This window comes from Neovison vison, chromosome 1 (assembly GCF_020171115.1).
Source record: "Neovison vison isolate M4711 chromosome 1, ASM_NN_V1, whole genome shotgun sequence".
In the NCBI taxonomy this organism is placed as follows: Eukaryota; Metazoa; Chordata; class Mammalia; order Carnivora; family Mustelidae; genus Neogale; species Neogale vison.
The window spans coordinates 78,914,219-78,924,022 of NC_058091.1; the positions used below are offsets into that span (position 1 = coordinate 78,914,219).

The window sequence follows — 9,804 nt, forward strand, 5'->3', positions numbered from 1 at the left end:
AATCTTGGATTTCGAAATTTGACAGTGTGGGCACCCTTAACTAAGTGCCCACTCTAGGTAACAGGAGAGCACTCTACACACATCATCCCATGTGGTCATTAGAATGGCCCATTGTACAGATCAAGAAGTTAAGGCTCAGGAGGGCTATACAGCTCACAAGCAGACAACAGACAAATCAGTACCCATATTCAGGACACCACCAACACATTCTCCCGTCCCGAGTCATACCATTCTATCTCTGCTTGACTAGCCATCCTTTTGACATGAGAGATGACTCCTTTTTTTTTCTTCTTTCTTTTTAAATAAAGCTCAGTCACAAAAGCACAACTTTCCTCTTCCTATGACATTATACCTGAAGGACAAATTGGGCCATGCAGTTCAGCTTACCTCGTTGAGGAAAGGTAAACTCTATCAAGGCAGAGTTTATAATCCACTTGTTTCTCTGATATATCCTCATATGTTCAAAAGGGTACTTTCGAGTACCCTTAGAGGGTACTTTATGTTGCTTAATGTCTTTTATTGTCTTTGCTTTCTCATCAAAATCAAGATCTTCTGAGGACACAGGCTTTTCAGAGATGCCTACAAGTTTGATATATATCCCCAAATAGCATGGTGTAAGCAGTCACCTAAGTGTCTTTCTGAACATTTTTTTCATCTGCATACAAATAAAAAGGTAATAAAGTTACTGTAAATTAAACAGTACTTTTCCCTTAAAAAACAGTACACACATAAGTACCTCAATTCTGAGAAAGTGCTGGTGAAGGAGAAACTAAAAGGTCCTGGTTTTCCCTACTTAAAATTAAGAAATGTTAAATAGAATGGAAGTTCTATATGAATTAATCACAAAATTAAGTTTGTACCATAGATTATATTTCTACTTAATCTTCTTTTCATTCTTTTATATTTCTACTTAATCTTTCTGTGACTTTTTTATATATTTATAAATAGTCCATATCTCATATATGATGAAGCTGTATATTTGTAATTTTGTTAGATCGAAAACCTCTGAGAGAAAATTTGGGGGTATAATTGTGATTTATATAAAATAATTCTGTATGTGACCCTATTCCACTGAAGCAAAAGCATTCCTCATATAGTCCCCTTGTCTGTTTTTATTTTATTTGTTGGTGTTCTTGAGTTTTTATTTTTATTTGAGTTCTTGAGTTTTTATTTTTATTTCATACTCATAAATTTAACTTTGCAATCCAACTAAACTTGGAGAGGAGCAAGGAAAATATGGAACCCATAGAACTGCACTGAGAGCACAAAGATTATAGGATATTTTGAGCAGATGGCAGTGAAGGGCTGCTCTCCTGAGCTACAGAAGGGATGGTCTGGTAGTTAAGGTAAAACACAAGTCAAGTTTATTAGATTTGTCCACAGTCAACAATGGCAATCTTCTTTCTGGTCTTGCCATTCCTGCACCCAAGGCACTCTATGGCTTCCACAGTACCCATGCCCTCTCTCACCTTGCCTAAGACCATAAGCTTGCCACGCAACCACTCAGTCTTGGGAGTACAGATGAAAAACTGGAAACCATTTCTGTTGGGTCCAGCATTTGCACTGGCCAATGTACCACCCTCCCCCTATCCCAGGCTTCAGGATAAAATTCTCATCAAACTTCTCCCCATCGGTGGACTTGCCACCTGCACCATTATGTCATTTGAAGTCACCACCCTGGCACAGAAATCCTGGAATAATGTTGTGAAAGCAGGAAGCTGTATAACCAAATCCTTCCTGCCCAGTGCTCAGAGCATAAAAGTTCTCTGCTGTCTTCGGAACTTTGTCTGCAAACAGTTCAAAGGAGATGGGGTCTGAGGGCTAGCAGTCCACTGCCACGTCCAAGAACCTGGGGCTTGGTGGGGGTGGGGGGTTGTTGCCTGTGGTTGGGCAGTGTGGGCAACTCCAGAGCAGTAGTGTTTGCAAGGCCACAGTCCCTTGTTTAATTTTAATTATTATTATTATTATTTTTTACCAGACCTTTATTAGGCACGTTACTTAGGGAGCCAGTGTTTAATCAGTCTGGCGTTTACTAGTTTTGAGCATTCTGGAGATTTTTTTGTTGTTGTTAATTATTAGATATAGACTCAATGTTCTTAAAACAGTATAATTATTATTCTGGGACAAGACTTATATACAAGCAAGGCAACTTAATGCAAAATGTAAACTGTAACATACACTGCTGTTAATATTTCTGTGGTCCATCTCCACAGCAAATTAGGTCTTTCACTGTTCCCAAGTGACTTTTGATTTGTTTGTGGTTGGTGAGAGTAAGCAATCACACTTTTAGACACAGCCTTGATCTGACATGACACCCTCCAGTATAAGGTTTTCCTAAATCCTTTAATTCAGTTTGTCTTAATTCAGTCATTTTGCAATCTGACCATGGAGGACTGAATCTCATTAGTTAGTCAGACTGAATCTCATTAGTAGCTCCTTATTTTACTTATTTTCTGTGTAATTAATTGACTTCATTTTTAAGTATCATTTTAGGTTAACAGAAAAATGGAGCAGATATTATGAAGAGTTAAATATACCCACCCTCTACCTTCACACTCCAGGCACAGAGCTTTCTCTATTGTCAGTATCTGGTATTAGTGTGGTACATTTGTTACATTAGTGAATGAATATTGACACATATTTAACTAAAATCTACAGTTTTGTTGTTGTTGTTGTTATTCTAACAAATTTTATCACTTGAGTTCAATTTGCTGAACCTATTTTTTTTTTTTCCTTTTTGCTGCCTTTCTTATTGTGCACCAGCCATAATGGTAGATGTTGAGAATAAAATGGTGATAAAACTGCTCTCTGTCCTTTAGAGTCTAGCAGGACAGATAGTCATTCCTAGACAAACACAAGGATAGCTAGTATTTCTTAAGATCCAGGCCCAATTCTGAACACTGAATGCTAACTCATTTAATCCTCAGACTAACCCTGCTTTAATAGGTGCTTTTGTTATTGTTGTTTTTTTTATTAGGAAACTGAGGCACAGAGAGGTTAAGCACCTTGAGCAGAATCCTGGAACTGGAAAGAGCCTGAGCTTTGCCTGGAGAACACACGCTGTCAATCACTTCCCAGTGCTGCCTTATGGAGTCCCAAGACTGCAGATGAGAAACACCAGCTTGGATGAGAATATGACCTACAGCCATTGTGTTTTCTATTTAGCTCCTATTTTATGACTTTATTTGTAGCAACATAAGGAATCACTTTTATAGCAGTGTACTTCATACCCTCAAAAAACATCTAAATGCACAGCATCATTTTTGGAAAACTGGTATTTGAATCAGTCAGTGTTTATTTCTGTTTTTTATCGTCACTTGAAGCTGTCTCTTTTAACCTCCAACTAAAGGAGTCAATATTCAGAGAAAAGCCAACTCTGGGTATATACTCATTATTCAAGATTCAGTGAGAGACTCAGAGATTTGAGTGTGATATGGTTCAGACCGTTTCCACGGGTCACATTCTGTGTAAGCACAGGTAACGGAGGATTCCTAGAACCATGCCCACTGCCTAAAGGTCATTTTCCTTCCGTGCTGCTATGGTTCCTCTATTCAGTGCGTAGCTGAAGTAGCCATTTCATTCAGTGTGACCTAAGTCACAAACAATCCTTCTTTATCAAAGTCACTATGCAAAAGGTAAGTACAGTGCATGCTTTTATCTATCATATCTCCAAAGCAATTTCTCCATTTTATAAGCTTTTACACTATCCTATCATTTTTTTCCCAAGAGAAGTAGTTGAAGCCCCTCTAATTAAGCCATTAAAATCTTGATAGACAAAACAATTTAAATCACATTGTGAGGAATGAGCAAGATGTTTTAACCATTCCTGTCTCTTTCAATAAACTGCTAAGCTAAGAAAAGCCTTTGGGGAAACCAATGGAACAATATTCACACTGACCAATTCTAGAATAAGGGTGTGGTATATTCTTACGCCCATCAGCCCACAAAAGTACTTTCCTACATTAGTTAAGTTGATGTACATTTTGTTCCCTCACCACAGAAGTAACTCTAAAGAAAACTTATGAACATCTAAAAATCACAGAATTGCACTGCCTTAGTATCTGTATTACACTCCCTTATATTTGAAAGAAAACAACTTTGCCTCTTTTCTTCCTCATTCTTTACAGATGCCTCTTGTTATTGAGCAATTTTAAGAAATTGTTAACTCAGAATAAATGGATATTTCATTGATCACTGCGTTGGTGCCAGGTACCAAGTAGATCCTTTCTCTTCAATATCACAGAGGGGGAAAAAAAACAAAAAACAAAAAACAAACTTACATTCCAGAAAAAAAAGCTGATGCTTAGAAAAGCAAAATACCTTATCCAATAAATGATATAAATGGGAATTTGAACACAGATTTAACATCTCACATTCTTCTAACATTTCTGTTCTTCCTCAGGTGCTTCGGTTAATTTTGTATTAATTTATCTAAGATTGATATTGTAGAAATAAAAATAATAGAAAGCAGTAGAGGGCACCTGGGTGGCATAGTTGGTTGAGTGTCTGACTTCAATTCAGATCATGATCCTGGGGTTCTGGGATTGAGCATGAGTAGGGCTCCCCATCCAGCCAGGAGCCTGCTTCCCCTCTCCCTCTGCCCCACCCCTACTCATGCTCTTTCTCTCCCTCTCAAATAAACAATATCATGTAAAAAAAAAATAGAACAGATATAGAAGTAATAGAAAATCATAGACTGAAAATAAAAAAGACTGTCTACAGAAATCAGAGAACTCAACTTAGAAACATCTCAGTCCCAGGATCACTCCTTAGTCCAGGCCAGGAACACGTAGCCTCAATTCTTCCTTTCAGATGCTCTGATTGTCAACTGCAAGGCCCTTCAGGGTTTCCTTCTCAGATGCCAACTGTGGTAGGAAACTATGCTGTTTACCACCACCACCTCAGGTCCAGGTAGGGATAGTTGCCTTGGAAGACAAACACAAAGACCCTTTTTATTTAGAAGTATCATTGTTAATCACTGTGGGAAAACTGAAACAAGTTTTGAACATTGGTTAGTTAGAAACTCGATAAACTTCTAACGGGAATGGTCCAGGCTTTCACAGACTCACTTCAGATAGGAATTAGTTTTGTTTAAGGTGGAGCTTCCTTATCACTTTGTTGCCTTCAAGAACACCCTGTAGCTGTTTTCCCTGTGAAGAATGAACAAATCTGGACTGGAAATTTCATCAAGGCAAATCTGTAGGCAACTTCTTTCTCCAGGTAGACAGTTTATACCTTTAAGAACCTTCAACTGCATTATGTTTGAAAGGTCTATGCCCTACCCAGCAATGATCTGCTCTGGTCATTCCCTCACAATTCAGTAAAGATGAAAAAAGCTCAACAAATGGTCAAAAGCAAATTTACTATTCAACAGATAAGAAATAGTCTTTGCATGTAGAGAAATTAATTTTCTTTTCACCCATTTAAAAAGTTCTTTAATTCTTCCTTGGGAAGCTGACTCTCTCTCTCTTCTCATTGAGCATTAATAGGTTCACTTCTGAACACAAATAAAAAGCAAAAGCAATACTCCAGAATAAAATATGGGGACCTTTTTTGCCTGAAACAATAAAGTCAAGTTGAGTTGGTTTAAGTTTACAAATTATGACTAGTTTAACTAGCAAAAAATTCAAGACCACATTGTTTTAACTATCATTATCTTCATAAAAGGTCAACCACAGATTATATCCTGACTTTTACTGGTAGCGATTTTGGGCCACTTCATGGTGAGATACCCAGTAAATCTTGAGAATGAACTCTGTGCAGCAATAAATAACCAGAGTTCCTTTTGATGGCTTAGCCCTCAGAGGTCTCCCACATTGCTCATTTAATTATACTGTTGCCCTTCATCTTTATCAAGTTTCAAAGTCCTTTAGCATATAAGTATATAATAAAAGGAAATGCTAAGGAGAGTGTAGAAATGTGTAGAGTATGTGGCTATGGAAAGCTGTGTGATACATTCCTCAAAAGTTAAAGTACATAACACTTGACACAGTAGATTTAGAAGACATTTTCAGGGTACAAACTACTTTTCAGTTTTGTCAACCAAAAAAATAAAGTCTTGGACCAGATGATCAATGATGTTCTATGGGCTATAATCTTTGTGTTTTGTAGTGATTAGCTTCAATTCTTGGATTTGGAGCTGGGCGTGGATAAAACTGCTGCTTTACTAGATAAGATTTAATTTTCTTCAGGCACAGTGTTGATGCAGTCATGATATTTTGGCTCTGAAAGAAAAAAAAAAGTTAGTAATTTGAGCTATCCAAGTTGGTTCTCTTTATTGATCGCCTTGTTCTCCTGTTGCTCATGTATTCATAGGCTTTACAACCCAGCTTTACTACCAGTTATATCATTAGATTACCTATTAGATTATAATTAAATTATCCATTAGTTCCTTTCCAATATACTGTTTTCAATCTACTAATAAATCACTAAGAACTTTTACTTTGTTGATGTCATTATTAACACAACATAACCTCAGCAATGATGATCAAAATAAAGTTAATGTCTCTATTACTTATCACAAATACACACACACACACACACACACACACACCCCTAAAGATTAGCTTGGTTAACATGTTGTGTATCTATTGCTTTGTGTTATAGAGATTTTTTTTTAATCAATAACTAGCATTAAAACAGTCAATTTAAATATAAGGCCAAATGATATGAAATAGGGAATAACAACCATTTCAGCTTTGTTTTCCACTCTAATGTTTTTTCTTTTAACTCTAGGAAAAGCAAATAACTACATGTAGTCCACTTACTGTGCTAGGTTTTGTGCTTACTTCTTTCAGTCTCTTTTCATTAAATATAATTAAACTTTCCCAATTGTGATAAAAACAATTCACCATTATCTTTAGAGGAATCAATGATCATCTTTTTGGTCTCTTTAAGCCACTTTATTTCCATAAATCTGATTGATTTTGGTAGAGGTAGAAATAAGAGGGAGAAGGAATAAAAGAAGCCAGGAAGGGCCTTCTCAGGTGTTAGAGCTCACAGAGTCACAGGGTGAGAAAAGTAGGGATGACGTGCCTCTACGTCTTAGGGCTGGTGGCCTATGGCCAGGAAGAGGAAGGCCACAGAAAGAAGCCCTGGGGCAGGGCACAGAGTCCATGGGGAGTAACAAATCATTAAGCCACGCTCTGTAAAGATCTCCAGAACCAGTCACCCATGTGCCAACTAATGCTTGCATCTTTGCCTCAGCACTGAGGCTCTGAGTAATTAATGTGACTCAGAACTTTCCAGATCTCTTCCAGAAAGTTTTACCTGCTTTTTGGATGTAGCTGTAGGATATGTTACCTCCCCTGGAAAGCCTGCCTCTCTTCAAGTCCTCTGAAATTAAACTAGAACCCACTGCTGTGATACTTTCAAAAAGAATCACTTTTATGTACAAAGTTAACTGCTATATTTGCCCTTTCAGACTTGTTTATGAGGTCAGTTTTCTCTTTACACAATGGTTGCTTCAATTCCTCCCTTGTTTTTCTTGTTCATCTGTAAAAAATCCACTTCACAAAGGAGAAGACAAGAATCTTTAAAACTCTTTGTAAACCACTGGTCTTAATTTTTAGGATTTCTTTCAAAATACTATTTTACATCTTATATTCATTTCCTCTTACGATGTCCATTCTTTTGCTACCAATACAGGTTTACCTTAAGGGTCAGTTAGCTTGGGTAGATATTCCCATCATACAAATTTCTTATCCTTGTGTTCTTCACTAACACACATTAAACCAGGAGAAGTTAACTAGTGATATCAAACAACATATATAATTGTATCACTTTTCAATATCCTTAACTCTCAATTTGCATACTGAAGAATTAGTAATTTATACTTCTGGTCCAGTCAAGTGTTTTATCTATGTCTCTGTGACCCAGTGTCTTCTGTCTGGACTACCATCTACCATCTACCATCTACCCACCATCTACCATCCTAGAGCTGGGCCACAAAGGTACTCTAACTACCTTCCTTTCTTTCTTTATCATTTGCTCTTCTGATTTTACGTCTTTTATCTCAAGAGGTCAAAAGGCTGAATGTTTAAGAGCAAGTCTTTGTAAGTTTCCTCCACCTTTTTTATTTCTGTCAACATGGTAATAATGATGTGCCATTTTGGAAACAATCATTTTTTTGCTCAAATTGTTGGTTTTTTTGTTTTTATTTTTGTTTTTCCCCTAGAGTGGAAGTGTGCATAGTGGGCAGGGCCAACTTTATTATCACTGGTTCCAAGAGGATGCTTTGAGGTCAAGTCACAGAAGAACAACTGCCCTTGGAATAAAGGAGTCTGTACCTGAGACTATAAGGCCAAAATCAGTCCAATTTTGCCAACTACCACAACATTTAAAAGATAATTGTTGGAGGGGTGGTGCCTGAGTGGCACAGTTGATTAAGTGTCCAGTTCTTGATTTGGGCTGATCATGATTTTAGGGTTATGAGATTGAGCTCCCATCAGGCTCTAAGCTCAGCATGGAGCCTGCTTGAGATTCTCTCTCTCTCTCTCTCAAATAAATAAATAAATAAATCTTTTTTAAAAAGATAATTGTTTAGGTCTTTCTAGCCCTTTAGTCACTAAAATGAAGGTGGTTAGATAGTTTAATCAAAAAAAAAAAAAGGAGGAGGAGACATTTATATAATGGACTACTCAGAAACAATTGAACTGACATTTATCAAAAGACTTGAATGATATGGGAACATTTTTATGATATAATGAACAAAAAATAAGAGACATATTGAGTATGATCTTAACTAGCTAAAGAAAAAATTCATACAAAAAATGATCAGATATGAATTTGTCAAATTTTGAGTCTCTTTGTACAGGGAATACTTTGTTTTTCTGCTTTTTCAGACTTCTATGTATATGATGAGCCTTCTATGATAAGCATGTATTCCTTTGGTTGTATGGGGAAGAATTTTTATAAAAAGAAAATTAACAATGAGAATTAATTATCATCATCATAATTCATATTTCAAATACTTTGTGTCATTCAATTTACCTGTATAATCATGAATCTTTATAACAAATATTGTAAGGGAAGCTTCATCTCCACATTACAGAAGGTAACACAGATTCGGAAGGATCAAACAACTTCCCAAGGCAACACAGGAGGAAATCAGCAAAACTCAGAATCAAATACAAGTTAGTCCTTTTTCAAAGACTGTCCTCTTTCCATTATACTATTAAGAGCAAGAATAATCCATGTAGTTCTCACTTTCATGATACATTTTGAAGAAATACAGAGGAAGAAAAATAGGAACCAGGCAGTTTAAGGATGAAAAGGGATACCATTTATATAGTTTGGAATGGATCCAAAGTCTCATGGGACCAATATGAATAAGAAACTTGATTCTGGGGGGAAAAAAAATTATAGGATTTGCCTTAGGCAAACCATCATGATTTATTATTAAATTACTTTTTTTTTAACTGTAAGGGAACAAAAATGAACCTTATTTTTAAAAACCCATTATTCAGCATGAACAGATTTAGCATATTACTACAGACAGTTATATTTATTTAAAAAAAAAAATTTCCTCTGACAGTCCCAAAATTGGTCATTTCTGGAAAAAGTCAAGTCTGTTCCTTCAATTGAAAAAAAAAAAGAAAAAAAAAAAACTTTGTCAGGGACTGAGTGGAGAAACTTGTCATTGATTAGTGATGTACTGAGTAAATTTCGTCTTCAAGTTATTATTCTTTCTAAAGTAGTCTGGTCTTTATCAGTGGTTTGAAACTTCCCAGATAGAGGGCATAACTAGTTTTGTAAGAAACTGCACTTCTTTCCACCCTGCTATTTTAGTATTACTAAGGCAGT

The 9,804-nt window shown here is 36.3% G+C and overlaps 1 pseudogene; it reads right to left on the bottom strand.

The window, feature by feature from the left end:
• Window positions 1–1,367: 1,367 nt before the first annotated feature.
• LOC122900475 lies at window positions 1,368–3,149 on the bottom strand (annotated as a pseudogene).
• Between the last annotated feature and the right edge of the window lie 6,655 nt (window positions 3,150–9,804).